Raw genomic sequence first — 22,993 nt, forward strand, 5'->3', positions numbered from 1 at the left:
AAGCACTAATTATCTGTTTTCCATTAAAACTAGTTTAATACATATTCCTCTACCACATTTCACATCAGCCTATTATATTTTGGAATCTCTGCTTAGTACTGGTCCTATTCTGTAACATGGTAAGAATTTTAAAGACATTGAAAAAAAGAGTGTTCAGATACAGAATATGCTTTGGAATTTAAACTCCATTTCCTCTAAATTATTGGTTCTGACTCACTTGCTAATAACTCTACTAGAATAGTCTACAATACTAAGACTGAAGTTTACAATGCAAACTATTTTCCTGCCAGTCACTTGGCCAGAATTATTACTAATGGGTCTCCCATGCAAAATGTTCCTCCTTCAAATTGTAGAGTGGAGGTCAGACTGTAATCCATAAAGGCTCTGTAATGAACTAGGGCACACATCCATAGTATTTACAACATAAATTGCACATCCTACCATGAAACCTTCCCTGGCTCCATTTCCTACGTATACCTCACATTGCCAATAATTGGAACAAAATCGTGGGTGTTCTAAATGTGCTCTAAGTGTGGTTATCATTGTCTCATTGTAAGATGGCAACAGTGGACAAGAATTGAAAAAGACATAAAGCAATGCCTTACATTGGTTCAAAAATATTTGATTAAAATATCAATCAACTTGGACCAGATGCGTTATCTTTCCTGAGATTCATAACTGCCTGCCTGATTAGTGCAATCATGATTTCCCTATTAAAATCTGTTTCTGAGATAAGAAATGTTAGGGCGCTCAATTCAATGCTTCAGTGCAAGGTTTTTGCTCTTTCAGTTAATCCTATTGAAACCTTCTGTCTATAGATTTTCCTATAACAACAAACAAGGCATCTTTAATTTTGCATTATGATAATCTAGATTGTCTTGCCAGTTGAGGAAACCTGAATGTTTCCTTTTTTCTCAGAGAAAAGTAAAGCTAAACAACAGTCAACTCATAGTGACACTATGTCGCACTAGCTATCTATTATATCCAAGATCTTACTGGGCAGGAGACTGGGGGTGCAGAATTCAGCTGACAGGGCTATAATGGGAAAAGCTATATATACAACATATCTTGGATACTCTGTTCTCTTCAGCAGCTAACTTTAGCCTGAGCATACTCACTTCCAAAGCGGGTGAAAAACATTCAGATGTTTAAGGCACTCTGCTCAGAGTTCTTATCAGTTAACATCATCTCCCACCTACCTTAGCAATCCCTAGCTGCAAACACAAAGCCTTATTAAAGGATCCTAAATTATCTACAGCATGTCTTTCCAGTATCAGATCCTGGAACCTCGATGGCAATACCACTAGACATTAGGGGCCTTATTTATGAGGCTTTGCTTCACATTTACGCCCCCGTTGCGTTACTTTTAGTGATGCTGCGGCAACATAATTAATATGCATGTTGTGCCATAATTACGAAGTGACGCATCTAGGCAGATGCGTCACTTCATAAGCCCCTGCGCTACATTATACCTGCATCAGGTATAATGTAGCCTACATTATACCTGCGTCAGGTTTAATGTATACCTGACACAGGTATAATGTATGCTGGGTGGGCGTTCCCCGCAATAAAGGGTTGTAGGAGTGGCGCAGTGAAATCAATGAGATTTCGCTGCACTACTTCAAGAACGCCAAAGCGACAAAACCTTATGCCTGCCTCATGACGCAGGCTCTTTCCCATTGCTGGACTTTCGTCTGTTTTCAGACACACCCTAGCAATGTGCCACTTTTGGGCCGTCAGATATGTCAATCTTACTGACATATCTGTCATTCCTTGCGAAATGATGGGCCATACAGTAAATATGACGCATCATTCGTGTCGCAAGGAGGGCGCACTGAGAAGTGGTGCATTGCTGCTTTGTCGCAGCGATGAAACACTTCTCATAAATGAGGGTCTAGACTTGCAATCTCAACTTCTAGAAAACGCTGAAGACTTGCCTGTTTGGTTAGGTAGCCTTACAAGTTCAGCATCTAGAGACCCTTGTGCATGAGGCATTCTTTGCAAGTGCAGTTAATCAGTCACCAATGTCTGCCCTGGAATCATAAAGAGAATCTCTCCTGCTTTGGTCTCCGAACTCTGCTGGAAGCTGGTACACTTGACAAAAGTAACATTCCCAAACCACAGTGGGATCTACATGGGTCAAAGCAAGATGGGTTCAGCACAGCGCTGAATGCCAGTTTTTACGCACATGCGGAGCAGTGCTTAATTTGAGCTGGTGGTTTTCAGTGCTCCGCACCGCCACTTAATTGGTTTCCAGTGCTCGGTACCCGCACCTAATTCTCAACACCATACATTGAACAGTCTACCACATGGTGGCACTGCTCATCGAATTTAGAGATGAGCAGAAGTATGGTTGTTTAGTAACACAATATAAATTAAAAAATTGCTAGCACCTATCTCCCCATTTATTCCTTTAGCTTTGGGGACCTGGAATAATTTGAACTGTCGCATTGACATGCAAGAGAGATGGTTAGTAGTTGTTTTGGCAGCAATGACAAGGGTGACGGGTGGTGCAAGCTGCAGTTGCCTCTTGGTTAGAGCCCTGGCACTTAATATTTTTCAAATTAAGCACTACTGCAGATAGAAAATTACATCGATTTCACCCCGCTGTTAACCGAGTTAGAGGTACATTTCCAGACAGTACCACTCAGAATCAGTGAGTAGGGATTGACTCCTTCACTTCCTGAGGAGTGCTGTGTAATCATAAAGCACCATCGCAGAGAAATATTGGCCACTGTCGAATTGGTCAGTCATTTTGGTGGTGCGAGCTGACCATCTACAACTGCCTTTTTGGGAGTACTGAGGGGGCAGGGAGGTGTAGCAGCAGACCTGAAAATAGGGTCACTCGGCACCTTGGTTTTTTAGGCCCCAATGTCACAGAAGGAGTAGTGGTAATTACGCCATCTAATGGGTGGCATGGAATAATCTATGCTTACTCTAAATGTTGAACTGGCACTCCCCCGGGGCCAAAAATCATTGAATGTTCTGGAATAATATTTTATTTTCAGGTTCTTGCGACATTCATGGATTGGCTGAAATTGCTATTTCTTTAGGAAGCATGTATCAAGAAATCATGCATGGCTGCTGATACGGTTAAAATATTGATTTCATATTTCTGCCTTCAGACCCCTTAGTAATGCATTTGTAACTTCTGTAAATAGGTAATGTTACTTTATGACAGCTGATTTATTTAGAATGGTGTAATGAGACCCGGCTGTAGTGTATTCTGTTTCAAGCATCACAACCCATGGCTACGGCTCTCAATGAGAAAGATAATGTTTGTTTTATAAATGCATTTAGAGCACCAAAATCAATAATCAGCTATTAATTTCCAGTTTTTCATAGATGTTTTTTTCACCAACTATCTGTCTAGTGGGAGGAATAATTAATGTGCGCTTTGGAATGCCTGATAAGATGGCCTTTGTTGGTGTGCCTTTCTTTATTTTTTGACACTCATCAGTGTAAAGTAAGACCCATAAATATAAACTAAGGGCATGCACTTTACCTTTGTTAGAAGTTGTTCGCTAATATTTCCATAATACTTATTACATTATAAGCCACGGGGAAATATTTGATTGGACTGATTCGTGGTTCGATGATGAAAATAATTATGATTACAAATCCAAAATAAGGTGGCATATTATATAGAATTTAGGTAGAATATTAGCAGAGCATTAAAACCATCATATGTTAATGTTAATGTTAATAAGGATTTATAAAGCGCAAGTACACCGGGTGCCTTCATGGCGCTGCCAGGCTCAGAATGCTGTCACTGAATTACCTAATTGTAGGCTTGCAAAAATAGCCATGTTTTAAGGGACTTTCTAAATTGTAGAAGGTCATATGCCCTATGCCACGTGTATATCTGTAGGAGTTTTGTATTTTTAATAGGAGGACAGATTTTCTGCCTGAGGTTCCCTAAAATTACAAGCACTCTGAAGGTTTTTTAATAGATTTTGCACGTACATCATTAGGTAGAACATTGCCTCATTGCAGAGTTACAGTATGTCTGGATAGTGGCGAGCATTACTCGCCTACATTTGCTGCAAGTGTCTTTAATATCTCTTGGTTTGTGCTAGAAATAACTTGTGTCTTGCGTACTGTAATGGCAGAGTGTCTAAGTTTCTTGGCATTAGTTTTCAGTGGCAGCTCGCAGAGGTAAGAGCGGTGAGCGGTGGGGTGGGCTGGGGGTTGGCGGAAGTCGACAGATGACCGGAAAAGTAATATTACATTTTTTCAAAAAACACTTATTTTGCGGGTGCCGCATCGGCGACGCTGCGATGCGGTGAGCGCAAAGTATGTGTGAATTTGAATACCTTGTTTTTCTAACGCTTTAAAAACCAAATATGATGCACTTCTGTCTTTTTTTGCTGCTAGAGGGGTTCGCTTTCTCTGATGCCGCCTGGGCCGTCTGAGCACTAAGATCACGTCACCGACCACTGGAATTTTTTACACCACTATTTGCGCCGTATCATTGTCTATAAGGGCTTGGTATTGGCTAGTGGGCGGTGCAAATTGAGGTACGAGAGCTACGTCAGACTGGAAAGACGCCCTCTAATGGCTGTAAGCAATAAGGGGGAGGAGTCTGCCACTCCTATTTTAGTATGGCGGCAGTTTGGCCTAAGTCAAGCTGATCTACCTCTGTCCGCGACTTGACCCGACTGCGGCCAAAGCCAGCCATTATGCCAGGTTGGCCCAGACAAAAGCCAAAGAATAGGATGTTTGGCATCTGCATTAACCCCTTCGATGCTTGTGACAAGGTCAACTCGTCATGGGTGTTACCTGCACTGTGCGTTTGACGAGTTGACCTTGTCACAAACAATGGGATTTTAAAAATTGCAGCGCACCACGGGAATATGCTGTAGCACTGATGCGGTTAAAAGGTATGAGGAGGAGTGGATTACAGGGTGTTCCCCTTTCCTCCTTGACTGTGAGGGCCCTATCACTTGTGCTTATTGTAGTCAGAGTTTGCCTCTCGCCACTGACAAGAGTTTCCACACTGGGACTCAAGCTCCGATCCAGTCTGGCTTCAAGGCTGCCTTGATTAATGTGCCTTCTGTACACAATCATGCATTAGACATCTTTAACTTGTTAGAATAGAACACATGGGATGCACTTTTCCTGACAGAAACTTGTATGAATGAGGAGTATTGTCCAAACCTACAGCTAGCCATCTGGGATAACTTAATTTGTTTGGATGTGGACAGGGTGGGCAAGAGAGAGTGGGGTTTGATATCATTTTTAAGAAGTCCTTCAAGTGTAGAACCTTTGGTCTGGAAGAACCTAAGGCGGTTTCATTTCCTGGAAGCCCGGCCCTCTTTTACCCTAAAGCATGTGTAAATGGGCCCGAGCATAAAGCAGATCATGTTGCAGGTGGTTTTATTTCCAATGTAGCGGTACAGGGCCATATGAGGGCTCAGTGGCTCGAAGAACTTCCACCCTGGATCAAAGACTAAGACATTGGAATAAGGTCTCAGTTATGGATCTTAAAAAGGCCCTTGTTGAGTCAAGAACTTTGCTTTCGGGTAACGTAAATGGCTGTGGCCCGCCCACCAGTACCCATGAGGGCTACTAGGAAGGGGCTCAAAGTCGGCTTAACCAGATGGTTTACACAGGATCTGGCCCTGGAGAGAGCGGCTTGTAAAAAGCTTGAGATACTGTAGCATCATCATTACATACAAGAGGATAAAATCTGCCATAAAAGGCCATTGTGTACCACAGGAATATTAAAATAGCACACCAGTCTTTTTATACTCAGCAAATTACAGAAGCTGACAATGATAGCTGGAAATCTTTAAGATTGTCCCTTGTTTTGCTGACCCCAAAGCAAATACCCCCTGTTGGAACTAGGTAGCCTGGCCTAGGGCAAGACTAACATTTAGAGGCACAGTGTAAAGGTTGCAGACCACCCAAAAGTAACTTCACGCAATAGCACTCAAAAAGAAAAACACTACACCAAAATTATATGAAAATACGTACTGCTTTATATAAAAATAATATTCTCTTTGTTGTCAAGTATTCGTAGCTCACATATCAATAGTTCAAAACATTTCAAATCACTTTTAGAATCGGCAGTTACACTTTTGAATTTAATAGCAGATTATCACGTTGTCTTTAAAGCAGTTGCTATACCCTTGAACTCCTACTACACTTGTACATTAGGATAAACTGTGCCTTAGAATCAACCCGGTTATTTATCACTCTGCTAGAACCTTGGGAGGAAAAACCCCAGCGCCACCTAAATACAAGCAGATTACCTTTCGAGATTAAAGCACAAATCTTATTAGTAAGGGAAATTACTAGAGTCCCTGCTAAGGCGCTACTTAAGTCACCAATTTTTACATTATATCACTTGAGGTTCCAGCATTTAACTAGGCATAGTTTTTAAACAGGTTTCAACAAGGTTTATACTTTATAACTAAACTCCGTACTTGCAATAACACCTTTGACCTGTATTACAAGTTATCACCAGCTCTTGTAGTTGATTACCTCTAGATAAGCACTAACAATATCTGGCAGGTGACCCTTGTACCTACTCAGGCCAGTTAAGTACCAGGTGTATTTCTCTTTTGCTCCTCAGAGCTTCGATTCCACTCAAGGAGGGGCAAACTGTCTTGCACTGTCAAGAGCCCTTGAAGTTAGTGCTGCCCTGTGGGGGAAGAAAGCAGACGAACAGGAGGCCTAGTCAGTTCTCCTGCGCCACCCCTCACTCTCCCCAGCTTACTTGGTTGCACAGGCAGCAGGCCAGTCCTTCGCTCTCCTGCCGGGCCCTGAAAACGCTCCTTCCTCGGTGGCTGGCCTCCCCGCCCCCTTTCTCACCAGAGAAGGCTCAGTCACTTAAGCGGCGGCTCCTCATCTGGAGGGATCTGTCCCTCGGCGCGCAATGGAGACGCTTCTCCTCAGCAACGAAGCCCTCGTCTTCCTCCACACGCGAGGCTTCCGCGCATGCGCGAGGGTATAGTGTTCCTGCACTGGGCCTGCTCGGTCTTAGGCCCCTCCTGGGAGATCGAACAACGCGGATTGCTCATGCGCGAAGGCGCCCTTGGGTAGCGGTTCGCCTTGGCTTTTCCCCTGATACCGGGACGCTCCTCCACAGCGCGGCAGAAGCGCGGAAGGCGCCCCTGGGGTCCCGCTCGCAAAAGGGAAGCCTTGCCAGTCTTTCCAGACTCAGTGGATCCCGGGGGGCGCTATTCCATAGAAACTGGCACCCCACACCAGGGCTTCTCAGGACACAATCCTTCCTCAGCACCCAGAAAGGTAGGAACAGCGCTATTTCGCTTTTGCACCCAGTTCCTTCATCGCAAAGTCCTTTTCCTTGCTTAATCTGGTTGGAGACTGGGGTTTAGGGATGAGGGATGTCCTTTCTGAGTCTCTTTCTGCTGGGCAGAGGACTGCGCACCGCAGCACTGCAGTCTCCTTCTCCTCAAACTTCCCCTGTACAGTTTGGACAAGGGGCAAGCTAGGCGCCCAGGGTCTCCAGTAATCCTTCACAGCGGGGTCAGGACAAATAACCCAAAAGGGGGATTTTGAGGTGACAACCCAAGGCAGCGTCCCTATCTAGGAGGTCAACCCTATGTCTAACCTCTCCCACCCGTGGCTACAGCCTGTCCTCCAGCTGACTTCCACAGGTAGACAAAATGGCTGCCCCGCATTCCGCCTTATATAGGCTGCCCTTCAGTGGTCCAGAATGGACCAGAAGGTTCTGGAATGCCCTATGTTAGGCTATGGCCAGGTTCTGTTGGTGACAGTTGGGGCAGTTGGTGGCCACCATTTTAGGTGGTGCCAACTTTCCTGTCAGAACAGGCCTCTGGGCCTAAGGTAAAAGATTATGAGGGGGGAAGAAAACACCTATCCCCCTGACCAACACCTACAAAAAGTCAGTAGACACAAAAATTAACAAGGGTATGAGGGGCAAAAAGGGGACAAAATAAATAATAATTAGGAGGGACTTCGCCAAAAAGCCAGACAGGTCTAACACGCGTCCCCCCCAGCTGAAAGTGGGGAGAACTACCCAACCCCTTGGGAGTCCTCTTCACTAAGGCGGAAATACCTGGAGAGACCGTCTGCATTGGCGTGGTCCACTCCAGGCCGATGTTCCACCCGGAAGTCCATTCCCTGTAGGGAGATGGACCATCTCAACAACTTGGGATTTTCCCCCTTCATTTGCATCAGCCAACGAAGGGGTCGGTGGTCGGTCTGAACCAGGAAGTGCGAGCCAAAGAGGTATGGCCGCAGCTTCTTCAGAGCCCACACCACCGCAAAAGCTTCCCTTTCAATGGCACTCCACTTCTGTTCCCGGGGAAGCAGCCTCCTGGATAAGAAGACTACAGGTTGATCCAGGCCCTCTTCGTTGAGTTGCGATAACACTGCCCCAATGCCATGTTCTGATGCATCCGTTTGGACAATGAACTCCTTGGAGAAGTCTGGGGCCCTCAGGACCGGTGCCGCACACATTGCCTGTTTCAACTTTTCAAAGGCTTGCTGACAAGCCTTTGTCCAAACTACCCGTCGAGGTTGTTTCTTGGAGGTGAGCTCTGTGAGGGGCGCTACAATAGTGCCATACCCCTTCACAAAGTGACGGTAGTATCCTGTGAGGCCCAGGAAAGCTCGGACCTCAGTCTGTGTCTTGGGGGGTTCCCAGGCCATGATTGCCTCAATCTTCGCCTGTAGGGGCTGCACAGTCCCCCTACCCACCAAGTGTCCAAGGTACACAACCGACCCCTGCCCAATCTGGCATTTGCTGGCTTTGATGGTCAATCCAGCTTGTCTCAGGGCCTGGAGAACGGCCTGCAAATGCTGCAGATGGTCCTCCCAGCTGCTACTGAAGACAGCAATGTCATCCAAGTAGGCAGCAGAGAAACTCTCCAATCCAGAGAGGACCTGGTTCACCAGCCGCTGAAATGTGGCAGGGGCGTTCTTGAGCCCAAAGGGCATCACACAGAACTGGTAGTGTCCCTCAGGCGTGGAGAAGGCTGACCTTTCCCTGGCTCCATCTGTCAAGGAGATCTGCCAGTACCCTGAAGTGAGGTCAAAGGTACTCAGATATTGGGCAGCTCCTAGCCGGTCAATCAATTCATCCGCCCTAGGGATCGGATGAGCATCAGTCCTTGTCACTGAATTCAGTCCTCGGTAATCCACACAGAACCTCAGTTCAGGTGTGGTGCCTGGGGGTGCGGCTTTTGGCACGAGCACCACCGGACTGGACCAAGGGCTGTTGGAAGGTTCAATTACTCCCAGCTCTAGCATCTTGGCAACTTCTCCATGTATGCTAGCCTTCACCTTGTCAGACAGCCGGTAGGTCTTGGACTTCACTGGTGGGCTGTCTCCTGTGTCCACATCATGGGTACACAGGTGGGTCCTTCCCGGGACAAGGGAGAACAACGAAGAGTACTGCTCCAGTATCTGGCGGCAGTCTTCCCGCCCAAATTACAGAGAGGTAACACTTTTGTCAACCTCAGGCAATGTGATCAACGGATTTATCCTGCATAGAATGAAATAACAAGTCAGAGCTCTGTTGCAAGACCAGCAAGATAATTTCCACAAACAGAGATCCTGCAGAGACCAGATTGAAACATTATCATTGAGCAGTTGATGGAATGGAACTCCCCCCTGTATTTCAACTTTTTCAACTATGAAAAGCCATTTGACTCTGTGGATAGGGAGACACTTTGGAAACTCCTCCACCGCTAAAGTGTCTGAGGTACACTCATAAGAATAATCAGGAAGTCTTATGATGGAATGACCTAGAAGACAGTCCTTGGAAGACAACTCATGGAAGCCTTCGAAGTGAGTAAAGGAGCCCGCGAGGATTGTTTAGTCTCGCCTTTTCTCTGCCTGCTGGCCATAGACTAGATCATGAAGACATCCACAGCAAGAGGAAGAAAAGGGATCCAGTGGACACCTTGGACGCAGCTCGATGTTCTGGACTTTGTGGACCACCTGGCCCTACTCTCCCATACCCATCTGCAGTTGCAAGAGAAGACAAACAAAGTGGGAGCCACAGCAGGACATCTTGGTCTCAACATCCACTCAGTGGTGTAACAATAGTCTCTGGAGCCCCTGTGGTGTGGGGTCCTTGAGCTTTAAAGATCGCGGCATGGGCGGTGGCTGAGAGATCCTGGCTGGGTCTAGAGTGTGAGGGGCCCACTCTATGTACTTAACAGGGGGGACATCAACTTTCATTACCTCACTGAATCCACAGGGGAAAAAACAAGAGCTTTAAGAATACCATGGCCAGCACAACTGCAGTCACTCTTGCAGGCGAAGTACTGGAAGAGGTTGAGGCTTGCACGTACCTGGTCAGTGTCTCAGACAAGCTGGCTGGCACAGACACTGTTGTTGAGGCAAGAATAGGCAAAGTAAGGCCTGCCTTCATTCAGCTAATGTAGTTTTGGAGCACCAAGGACCCAATGCTGTAAACCAAGATCAGGCTTTTTAACTCTAACGTAAAACTGGACCTTCTTTATGGAGCAGAAAGCAGTGACCACCACCAACATGCTCCAGGCCTTTGTCACACCTGTCTGAGGAGAATACACTACTGCACTCTTGTTTGTACGGTTTTGACATAGTGAAATAGGCTCTTCTTCAGGTAGAGAGTGATATATTAATATTGCTTACTCAACTGAATTTGAACACGTTGTGAGGGTTTTAGAGTAATTAATCATTCCTCTGACCAGTTATCCGGTACAAAAAAAAATTGAACATGCATCTGAATGTAATTAAAATGAAAGCACTAATTATCTGTTTTCCATTAAAACTAGTTTAATACATATTCCTCTACCACATTTCACATCAGCCTATTATATTTTGGAATCTCTGCTTAGTACTGGTCCTATTCTGTAACATGGTAAGAATTTTAAAGACATTGAAAAAAAGAGTGTTCAGATACAGAATATGCTTTGGAATTTAAACTCCATTTCCTCTAAATTATTGGTTCTGACTCACTTGCTAATAACTCTACTAGAATAGTCTACAATACTAAGACTGAAGTTTACAATGCAAACTATTTTCCTGCCAGTCACTTGGCCAGAATTATTACTAATGGGTCTCCCATGCAAAATGTTCCTCCTTCAAATTGTAGAGTGGAGGTCAGACTGTAATCCATAAAGGCTCTGTAATGAACTAGGGCACACATCCATAGTATTTACAACATAAATTGCACATCCTACCATGAAACCTTCCCTGGCTCCATTTCCTACGTATACCTCACATTGCCAATAATTGGAACAAAATCGTGGGTGTTCTAAATGTGCTCTAAGTGTGGTTATCATTGTCTCATTGTAAGATGGCAACAGTGGACAAGAATTGAAAAAGACATAAAGCCATGCCTTACATTGGTTCAAAAATATTTCATTAAAATATCAATCAACTTGGACCAGATGCGTTATCTTTCCTGAGATTCATAACTGCCTGCCTGATTAGTGCAATCATGATTTCCCTATTAAAATCTGTTTCTGAGATAAGAAATGTTAGGGCGCTCAATTCAATGCTTCAGTGCAAGGTTTTTGCTCTTTCAGTTAATCCTATTGAAACCTTCTGTCTATAGATTTTCCTATAACAACAAACAAGGCATCTTGAATTTTGCATTATGATAATCTAGATTGTCTTGCCAGTTGAGGAAACCTGAATGTTTCCTTTTTTCTCAGAGAAAAGTAAAGCTAAACAACAGTCAACTCATAGTGACACTATGTCGCACTAGCTATCTATTATATCCAAGATCTTACTGGGCAGGAGACTGGGGGTGCAGAATTCAGCTGACAGGGCTATAATGGGAAAAGCTATATATACAACATATCTTGGATACTCTGTTCTCTTCAGCAGCTAACTTTAGCCTGAGCATACTCACTTCCAAAGCGGGTGAAAAACATTCAGATGTTTAAGGCACTCTGCTCAGAGTTCTTATCAGTTAACATCATCTCCCACCTACCTTAGCAATCCCTAGCTGCAAACACAAAGCCTTATTAAAGGATCCTAAATTATCTACAGCATGTCTTTCCAGTATCAGATCCTGGAACCTCGATGGCAATACCACTAGACATTAGGGGCCTTATTTATGAGGCTTTGCTTCACATTTACGCCCCCGTTGCGTTACTTTTAGTGATGCTGCGGCAACATAATTAATATGCATGTTGTGCCATAATTACGAAGTGACGCATCTAGGCAGATGCGTCACTTCATAAACCCCTGCGCTACATTATACCTGCATCAGGTATAATGTAGCCTACATTATACCTGCGTCAGGTTTAATGTATACCTGACACAGGTATAATGTATGCTGGGTGGGCGTTCCCCGCAAGAAAGGGTTGTAGGAGTGGCGCAGTGAAATCAATGAGATTTCGCTGCACTACTTCAAGAACGCCAAAGCGACAAAACCTTATGCCTGCCTCATGACACAGGCTCTTTCCCATTGCTGGACTTTCGTCTGTTTTCAGACACACCCTAGCAATGTGCCACTTTTGGGCCGTCAGATATGTCAATCTTACTGACATATCTGTCATTCCTTTGCGAAATGATGGGCCATACAGTAAATATGACGCATCATTCGTGTCGCAAGGAGGGCGCACTGAGAAGTGGTGCATTGCTGCTTTGTCGCAGCGATGAAACACTTCTCATAAATGAGGGTCTAGACTTGCAATCTCAACTTCTAGAAAACGCTGAAGACTTGCCTGTTTGGTTAGGTAGCCTTACAAGTTCAGCATCTAGAGACCCTTGTGCATGAGGCATTCTTTGCAAGTGCAGTTAATCAGTCACCAATGTCTGCCCTGGAATCATAAAGAGAATCTCTCCTGCTTTGGTCTCCGAACTCTGCTGGAAGCTGGTACACTTGACAAAAGTAACATTCCCAAACCACAGTGGGATCTACATGGGTCAAAGCAAGATGGGTTCAGCACAGCGCTGAATGCCAGTTTTTACGCACATGCGGAGCAGTGCTTAATTTGAGCTGGTGGTTTTCAGTGCTCCGCACCGCCACTTAATTGGTTTCCAGTGCTCGGTACCCGCACCTAATTCTCAACACCATACATTGAACAGTCTACCACATGGTGGCACTGCTCATCGAATTTAGAGATGAGCAGAAGTATGGTTGTTTAGTAACACAATATACATTAAAAAATTGCTAACACCTATCTCCCCATTTATTCCTTTAGCTTTGGGGACCTGGAATAATTTGAACTGTCGCATTGACATGCAAGAGAGATGGTTAGTAGTTGTTTTGGCAGCAATGACAAGGGTGACGGGTGGTGCAAGCTGCAGTTGCCTCTTGGTTAGAGCCCTGGCACTTAATATTTTTCAAATTAAGCACTACTGCAGATAGAAAATTACATCGATTTCACCCCGCTGTTAACCGAGTTAGAGGTACATTTCCAGACAGTACCACTCAGAATCAGTGAGTAGGGATTGACTCCTTCACTTCCTGAGGAGTGCTGTGTAATCATAAAGCACCATCGCAGAGAAATATTGGCCACTGTCGAATTGGTCAGTCATTTTGGTGGTGCGAGCTGACCATCTACAACTGCCTTTTTGGGAGTACTGAGGGGGCAGGGAGGTGTAGCAGCAGACCTGAAAATAGGGTCACTCGGCACCTTGGTTTTTTAGGCCCCAATGTCACAGAAGGAGTAGTGGTAATTACGCCATCTAATGGGTGGCATGGAATAATCTATGCTTACTCTAAATGTTGAACTGGCACTCCCCCGGGGCCAAAAATCATTGAATGTTCTGGAATAATATTTTATTTTCAGGTTCTTGCGACATTCATGGATTGGCTGAAATTGCTATTTCTTTAGGAAGCATGTATCAAGAAATCATGCATGGCTGCTGATACGGTTAAAATATTGATTTCATATTTCTGCCTTCAGACCCCTTAGTAATGCATTTGTAACTTCTGTAAATAGGTAATGTTACTTTATGACAGCTGATTTATTTAGAATGGTGTAATGAGACCCGGCTGTAGTGTATTCTGTTTCAAGCATCACAACCCATGGCTACGGCTCTCAATGAGAAAGATAATGTTTGTTTTATAAATGCATTTAGAGCACCAAAATCAATAATCAGCTATTAATTTCCAGTTTTTCATAGATGTTTTTTTCACCAACTATCTGTCTAGTGGGAGGAATAATTAATGTGCGCTTTGGAATGCCTGATAAGATGGCCTTTGTTGGTGTGCCTTTCTTTATTTTTTGACACTCATCAGTGTAAAGTAAGACCCATAAATATAAACTAAGGGCATGCACTTTACCTTTGTTAGAAGTTGTTCGCTAATATTTCCATAATACTTATTACATTATAAGCCACGGGGAAATATTTGATTGGACTGATTCGTGGTTCGATGATGAAAATAATTATGATTACAAATCCAAAATAAGGTGGCATATTATATAGAATTTAGGTAGAATATTAGCAGAGCATTAAAACCATCATATGTTAATGTTAATGTTAATAAGGATTTATAAAGCGCAAGTACACCGGGTGCCTTCATGGCGCTGCCAGGCTCAGAATGCTGTCACTGAATTACCTAATTGTAGGCTTGCAAAAATAGCCATGTTTTAAGGGACTTTCTAAATTGTAGAAGGTCATATGCCCTATGCCACGTGTATATCTGTAGGAGTTTTGTATTTTTAATAGGAGGACAGATTTTCTGCCTGAGGTTCCCTAAAATTACAAGCACTCTGAAGGTTTTTTAATAGATTTTGCACGTACATCATTAGGTAGAACATTGCCTCATTGCAGAGTTACAGTATGTCTGGATAGTGGCGAGCATTACTCGCCTACATTTGCTGCAAGTGTCTTTAATATCTCTTGGTTTGTGCTAGAAATAACTTGTGTCTTGCGTACTGTAATGGCAGAGTGTCTAAGTTTCTTGGCATTAGTTTTCAGTGGCAGCTCGCAGAGGTAAGAGCGGTGAGCGGTGGGGTGGGCTGGGGGTTGGCGGAAGTCGACAGATGACCGGAAAAGTAATATTACATTTTTTCAAAAAACACTTATTTTGCGGGTGCCGCATCGGCGACGCTGCGATGCGGTGAGCGCAAAGTATGTGTGAATTTGAATACCTTGTTTTTCTAACGCTTTAAAAACCAAATATGATGCACTTCTGTCTTTTTTTGCTGCTAGAGGGGTTCGCTTTCTCTGATGCCGCCTGGGCCGTCTGAGCACTAAGATCACGTCACCGACCACTGGAATTTTTTACACCACTATTTGCGCCGTATCATTGTCTATAAGGGCTTGGTATTGGCTAGTGGGCGGTGCAAATTGAGGTACGAGAGCTACGTCAGACTGGAAAGACGCCCTCTAATGGCTGTAAGCAATAAGGGGGAGGAGTCTGCCACTCCTATTTTAGTATGGCGGCAGTTTGGCCTAAGTCAAGCTGATCTACCTCTGTCCGCGACTTGACCCGACTGCGGCCAAAGCCAGCCATTATGCCAGGTTGGCCCAGACAAAAGCCAAAGAATAGGATGTTTGGCATCTGCATTAACCCCTTCGATGCTTGTGACAAGGTCAACTCGTCATGGGTGTTACCTGCACTGTGCGTTTGACGAGTTGACCTTGTCACAAACAATGGGATTTTAAAAATTGCAGCGCACCACGGGAATATGCTGTAGCACTGATGCGGTTAAAAGGTATGAGGAGGAGTGGATTACAGGGTGTTCCCCTTTCCTCCTTGACTGTGAGGGCCCTATCACTTGTGCTTATTGTAGTCAGAGTTTGCCTCTCGCCACTGACAAGAGTTTCCACACTGGGACTCAAGCTCCGATCCAGTCTGGCTTCAAGGCTGCCTTGATTAATGTGCCTTCTGTACACAATCATGCATTAGACATCTTTAACTTGTTAGAATAGAACACATGGGATGCACTTTTCCTGACAGAAACTTGTATGAATGAGGAGTATTGTCCAAACCTACAGCTAGCCATCTGGGATAACTTAATTTGTTTGGATGTGGACAGGGTGGGCAAGAGAGAGTGGGGTTTGATATCATTTTTAAGAAGTCCTTCAAGTGTAGAACCTTTGGTCTGGAAGAACCTAAGGCGGTTTCATTTCCTGGAAGCCCGGCCCTCTTTTACCCTAAAGCATGTGTAAATGGGCCCGAGCATAAAGCAGATCATGTTGCAGGTGGTTTTATTTCCAATGTAGCGGTACAGGGCCATATGAGGGCTCAGTGGCTCGAAGAACTTCCACCCTGGATCAAAGACTAAGACATTGGAATAAGGTCTCAGTTATGGATCTTAAAAAGGCCCTTGTTGAGTCAAGAACTTTGCTTTCGGGTAACGTAAATGGCTGTGGCCCGCCCACCAGTACCCATGAGGGCTACTAGGAAGGGGCTCAAAGTCGGCTTAACCAGATGGTTTACACAGGATCTGGCCCTGGAGAGAGCGGCTTGTAAAAAGCTTGAGATACTGTAGCATCATCATTACATACAAGAGGATAAAATCTGCCATAAAAGGCCATTGTGTACCACAGGAATATTAAAATAGCACACCAGTCTTTTTATACTCAGCAAATTACAGAAGCTGACAATGATAGCTGGAAATCTTTAAGATTGTCCCTTGTTTTGCTGACCCCAAAGCAAATACCCCCTGTTGGAACTAGGTAGCCTGGCCTAGGGCAAGACTAACATTTAGAGGCACAGTGTAAAGGTTGCAGACCACCCAAAAGTAACTTCACGCAATAGCACTCAAAAAGAAAAACACTACACCAAAATTATATGAAAATACGTACTGCTTTATATAAAAATAATATTCTCTTTGTTGTCAAGTATTCGTAGCTCACATATCAATAGTTCAAAACATTTCAAATCACTTTTAGAATCGGCAGTTACACTTTTGAATTTAATAGCAGATTATCACGTTGTCTTTAAAGCAGTTGCTATACCCTTGAACTCCTACTACACTTGTACATTAGGATAAACTGTGCCTTAGAATCAACCCGGTTATTTATCACTCTGCTAGAACCTTGGGAGGAAAAACCCCAGCGCCACCTAAATACAAGCAGATTACCTTTCGAGATTAAAGCACAAATCTTATTAGTAAGGGAAATTACTAGAGTCCCTGCTAAGGCGCTACTTAAGTCACCAACTTTTACATTATATCACTTGAGGTTCCAGCATTTAACTAGGCATAGTTTTTAAACAGGTTTCAACAAGGTTTATACTTTATAACTAAACTCCGTACTTGCAATAACACCTTTGACCTGTATTACAAGTTATCACCAGCTCTTGTAGTTGATTACCTCTAGATAAGCACTAACAATATCTGGCAGGTGACCCTTGTACCTACTCAGGCCAGTTAAGTACCAGGTGTATTTCTCTTTTGCTCCTCAGAGCTTCGATTCCACTCAAGGAGGGGCAAACTGTCTTGCACTGTCAAGAGCCCTTGAAGTTAGTGCTGCCCTGTGGGGGAAGAAAGCAGACGAACAGGAGGCCTAGTCAGTTCTCCTGCGCCACCCCTCACTCTCCCCAGCTTACTTGGTTGCACAGGCAGCAGGCCAGTCCTTCGCTCTCCTGCCGGGCCCTGAAAACGCTCCTTCCTCGGTGGCTGGCCTCCCCGCCCCCTTTCTCACCAGAGAAGGCTCAGTCACTTAAGCGGCGGCTCCTCATCTGGAGGGATCTGTCCCTCGGCGCGCAATGGAGACGCTTCTCCTCAGCAACGAAGCCCTCGTCTTCCTCCACACGCGAGGCTTCCGCGCATGCGCGAGGGTATAGTGTTCCTGCACTGGGCCTGCTCGGTCTTAGGCCCCTCCTGGGAGATCGAACAACGCGGATTGCTCATGCGCGAAGGCGCCCTTGGGTAGCGGTTCGCCTTGGCTTTTCCCCTGATACCGGGACGCTCCTCCACAGCGCGGCAGAAGCGCGGAAGGCGCCCCTGGGGTCCCGCTCGCAAAAGGGAAGCCTTGCCAGTCTTTCCAGACTCAGTGGATCCCGGGGGGCGCTATTCCATAGAAACTGGCACCCCACACCAGGGCTTCTCAGGACACAATCCTTCCTCAGCACCCAGAAAGGTAGGAACAGCGCTATTTCGCTTTTGCACCCAGTTCCTTCATCGCAAAGTCCTTTTCCTTGCTTAATCTGGTTGGAGACTGGGGTTTAGGGATGAGGGATGTCCTTTCTGAGTCTCTTTCTGCTGGGCAGAGGACTGCGCACCGCAGCACTGCAGTCTCCTTCTCCTCAAACTTCCCCTGTACAGTTTGGACAAGGGGCAAGCTAGGCGCCCAGGGTCTCCAGTAATCCTTCACAGCGGGGTCAGGACAAATAACCCAAAAGGGGGATTTTGAGGTGACAACCCAAGGCAGCGTCCCTATCTAGGAGGTCAACCCTATGTCTAACCTCTCCCACCCGTGGCTACAGCCTGTCCTCCAGCTGACTTCCACAGGTAGACAAAATGGCTGCCCCGCATTCCGCCTTATATAGGCTGCCCTTCAGTGGTCCAGAATGGACCAGAAGGTTCTGGAATGCCCTATGTTAGGCTATGGCCAGGTTCTGTTGGTGACAGTTGGGGCAGTTGGTGGCCACCATTTTAGGTGGTGCCAACTTTCCTGTCAGAACAGGCCTCTGGGCCTAAGGTAAAAGATTATGAGGGGGGAAGAAAACACCTATCCCCCTGACCAACACCTACAAAAAGTCAGTAGACACAAAAATTAACAAGGGTATGAGGGGCAAAAAGGGGACAAAATAAATAATAATTAGGAGGGACTTCGCCAAAAAGCCAGACAGGTCTAACACGCGTCCCCCCCAGCTGAAAGTGGGGAGAACTACCCAACCCCTTGGGAGTCCTCTTCACTAAGGCGGAAATACCTGGAGAGACCGTCTGCATTGGCGTGGTCCACTCCAGGCCGATGTTCCACCCGGAAGTCCATTCCCTGTAGGGAGATGGACCATCTCAACAACTTGGGATTTTCCCCCTTCATTTGCATCAGCCAACGAAGGGGTCGGTGGTCGGTCTGAACCAGGAAGTGCGAGCCAAAGAGGTATGGCCGCAGCTTCTTCAGAGCCCACACCACCGCAAAAGCTTCCCTTTCAATGGCACTCCACTTCTGTTCCCGGGGAAGCAGCCTCCTGGATAAGAAGACTACAGGTTGATCCAGGCCCTCTTCGTTGAGTTGCGATAACACTGCCCCAATGCCATGTTCTGATGCATCCGTTTGGACAATGAACTCCTTGGAGAAGTCTGGGGCCCTCAGGACCGGTGCCGCACACATTGCCTGTTTCAACTTTTCAAAGGCTTGCTGACAAGCCTTTGTCCAAACTACCCGTCGAGGTTGTTTCTTGGAGGTGAGCTCTGTGAGGGGCGCTACAATAGTGCCATACCCCTTCACAAAGTGACGGTAGTATCCTGTGAGGCCCAGGAAAGCTCGGACCTCAGTCTGTGTCTTGGGGGGTTCCCAGGCCATGATTGCCTCAATCTTCGCCTGTAGGGGCTGCACAGTCCCCCTACCCACCAAGTGTCCAAGGTACACAACCGACCCCTGCCCAATCTGGCATTTGCTGGCTTTGATGGTCAATCCAGCTTGTCTCAGGGCCTGGAGAACGGCCTGCAAATGCTGCAGATGGTCCTCCCAGCTGCTACTGAAGACAGCAATGTCATCCAAGTAGGCAGCAGAGAAACTCTCCAATCCAGAGAGGACCTGGTTCACCAGCCGCTGAAATGTGGCAGGGGCGTTCTTGAGCCCAAAGGGCATCACACAGAACTGGTAGTGTCCCTCAGGCGTGGAGAAGGCTGACCTTTCCCTGGCTCCATCTGTCAAGGAGATCTGCCAGTACCCTGAAGTGAGGTCAAAGGTACTCAGATATTGGGCAGCTCCTAGCCGGTCAATCAATTCATCCGCCCTAGGGATCGGATGAGCATCAGTCCTTGTCACTGAATTCAGTCCTCGGTAATCCACACAGAACCTCAGTTCAGGTGTGGTGCCTGGGGGTGCGGCTTTTGGCACGAGCACCACCGGACTGGACCAAGGGCTGTTGGAAGGTTCAATTACTCCCAGCTCTAGCATCTTGGCAACTTCTCCATGTATGCTAGCCTTCACCTTGTCAGACAGCCGGTAGGTCTTGGACTTCACTGGTGGGCTGTCTCCTGTGTCCACATCATTGGTACACAGGTGGGTCCTTCCCGGGACAAGGGAGAACAACGAAGAGTACTGCTCCAGTATCTGGCGGCAGTCTTCCCGCCCAAATTACAGAGAGGTAACACTTTTGTCAACCTCAGGCAATGTGATCAACGGATTTATCCTGCATAGAATGAAATAACAAGTCAGAGCTCTGTTGCAAGACCAGCAAGATAATTTCCACAAACAGAGATCCTGCAGAGACCAGATTGAAACATTATCATTGAGCAGTTGATGGAATGGAACTCCCCCCTGTATTTCAACTTTTTCAACTATGAAAAGCCATTTGACTCTGTGGATAGGGAGACACTTTGGAAACTCCTCCACCGCTAAAGTGTCTGAGGTACACTCATAAGAATAATCAGGAAGTCTTATGATGGAATGACCTAGAAGACAGTCCTTGGAAGACAACTCATGGAAGCCTTCGAAGTGAGTAAAGGAGCCCGCGAGGATTGTTTAGTCTCGCCTTTTCTCTGCCTGCTGGCCATAGACTAGATCATGAAGACATCCACAGCAAGAGGAAGAAAAGGGATCCAGTGGACACCTTGGACGCAGCTCGATGTTCTGGACTTTGTGGACCACCTGGCCCTACTCTCCCATACCCATCTGCAGTTGCAAGAGAAGACAAACAAAGTGGGAGCCACAGCAGGACATCTTGGTCTCAACATCCACTCAGTGGTGTAACAATAGTCTCTGGAGCCCCTGTGGTGTGGGGTCCTTGAGCTTTAAAGATCGCGGCATGGGCGGTGGCTGAGAGATCCTGGCTGGGTCTAGAGTGTGAGGGGCCCACTCTATGTACTTAACAGGGGGGACATCAACTTTCATTACCTCACTGAATCCACAGGGGAAAAAACAAGAGCTTTAAGAATACCATGGCCAGCACAACTGCAGTCACTCTTGCAGGCGAAGTACTGGAAGAGGTTGAGGCTTGCACGTACCTGGTCAGTGTCTCAGACAAGCTGGCTGGCACAGACACTGTTGTTGAGGCAAGAATAGGCAAAGTAAGGCCTGCCTTCATTCAGCTAATGTAGTTTTGGAGCACCAAGGACCCAATGCTGTAAACCAAGATCAGGCTTTTTAACTCTAACGTAAAACTGGACCTTCTTTATGGAGCAGAAAGCAGTGACCACCACCAACATGCTCCAGGCCTTTGTCACACCTGTCTGAGGAGAATACACTACTGCACTCTTGTTTGTACGGTTTTGACATAGTGAAATAGGCTCTTCTTCAGGTAGAGAGTGATATATTAATATTGCTTACTCAACTGAATTTGAACACGTTGTGAGGGTTTTAGAGTAATTAATCATTCCTCTGACCAGTTATCCGGTACAAAAAAAAATTGAACATGCATCTGAATGTAATTAAAATGAAAGCACTAATTATCTGTTTTCCATTAAAACTAGTTTAATACATATTCCTCTACCACATTTCACATCAGCCTATTATATTTTGGAATCTCTGCTTAGTACTGGTCCTATTCTGTAACATGGTAAGAATTTTAAAGACATTGAAAAAAAGAGTGTTCAGATACAGAATATGCTTTGGAATTTAAACTCCATTTCCTCTAAATTATTGGTTCTGACTCACTTGCTAATAACTCTACTAGAATAGTCTACAATACTAAGACTGAAGTTTACAATGCAAACTATTTTCCTGCCAGTCACTTGGCCAGAATTATTACTAATGGGTCTCCCATGCAAAATGTTCCTCCTTCAAATTGTAGAGTGGAGGTCAGACTGTAATCCATAAAGGCTCTGTAATGAACTAGGGCACACATCCATAGTATTTACAACATAAATTGCACATCCTACCATGAAACCTTCCCTGGCTCCATTTCCTACGTATACCTCACATTGCCAATAATTGGAACAAAATCGTGGGTGTTCTAAATGTGCTCTAAGTGTGGTTATCATTGTCTCATTGTAAGATGGCAACAGTGGACAAGAATTGAAAAAGACATAAAGCCATGCCTTACATTGGTTCAAAAATATTTCATTAAAATATCAATCAACTTGGACCAGATGCGTTATCTTTCCTGAGATTCATAACTGCCTGCCTGATTAGTGCAATCATGATTTCCCTATTAAAATCTGTTTCTGAGATAAGAAATGTTAGGGCGCTCAATTCAATGCTTCAGTGCAAGGTTTTTGCTCTTTCAGTTAATCCTATTGAAACCTTCTGTCTATAGATTTTCCTATAACAACAAACAAGGCATCTTGAATTTTGCATTATGATAATCTAGATTGTCTTGCCAGTTGAGGAAACCTGAATGTTTCCTTTTTTCTCAGAGAAAAGTAAAGCTAAACAACAGTCAACTCATAGTGACACTATGTCGCACTAGCTATCTATTATATCCAAGATCTTACTGGGCAGGAGACTGGGGGTGCAGAATTCAGCTGACAGGGCTATAATGGGAAAAGCTATATATACAACATATCTTGGATACTCTGTTCTCTTCAGCAGCTAACTTTAGCCTGAGCATACTCACTTCCAAAGCGGGTGAAAAACATTCAGATGTTTAAGGCACTCTGCTCAGAGTTCTTATCAGTTAACATCATCTCCCACCTACCTTAGCAATCCCTAGCTGCAAACACAAAGCCTTATTAAAGGATCCTAAATTATCTACAGCATGTCTTTCCAGTATCAGATCCTGGAACCTCGATGGCAATACCACTAGACATTAGGGGCCTTATTTATGAGGCTTTGCTTCACATTTACGCCCCCGTTGCGTTACTTTTAGTGATGCTGCGGCAACATAATTAATATGCATGTTGTGCCATAATTACGAAGTGACGCATCTAGGCAGATGCGTCACTTCATAAACCCCTGCGCTACATTATACCTGCATCAGGTATAATGTAGCCTACATTATACCTGCGTCAGGTTTAATGTATACCTGACACAGGTA

This window comes from Lissotriton vulgaris, chromosome 4_1 (genome assembly GCF_964263255.1).
Source record: "Lissotriton vulgaris chromosome 4_1, aLisVul1.2, whole genome shotgun sequence".
Lineage (NCBI taxonomy): Eukaryota > Metazoa > Chordata > Amphibia > Caudata > Salamandridae > Lissotriton > Lissotriton vulgaris.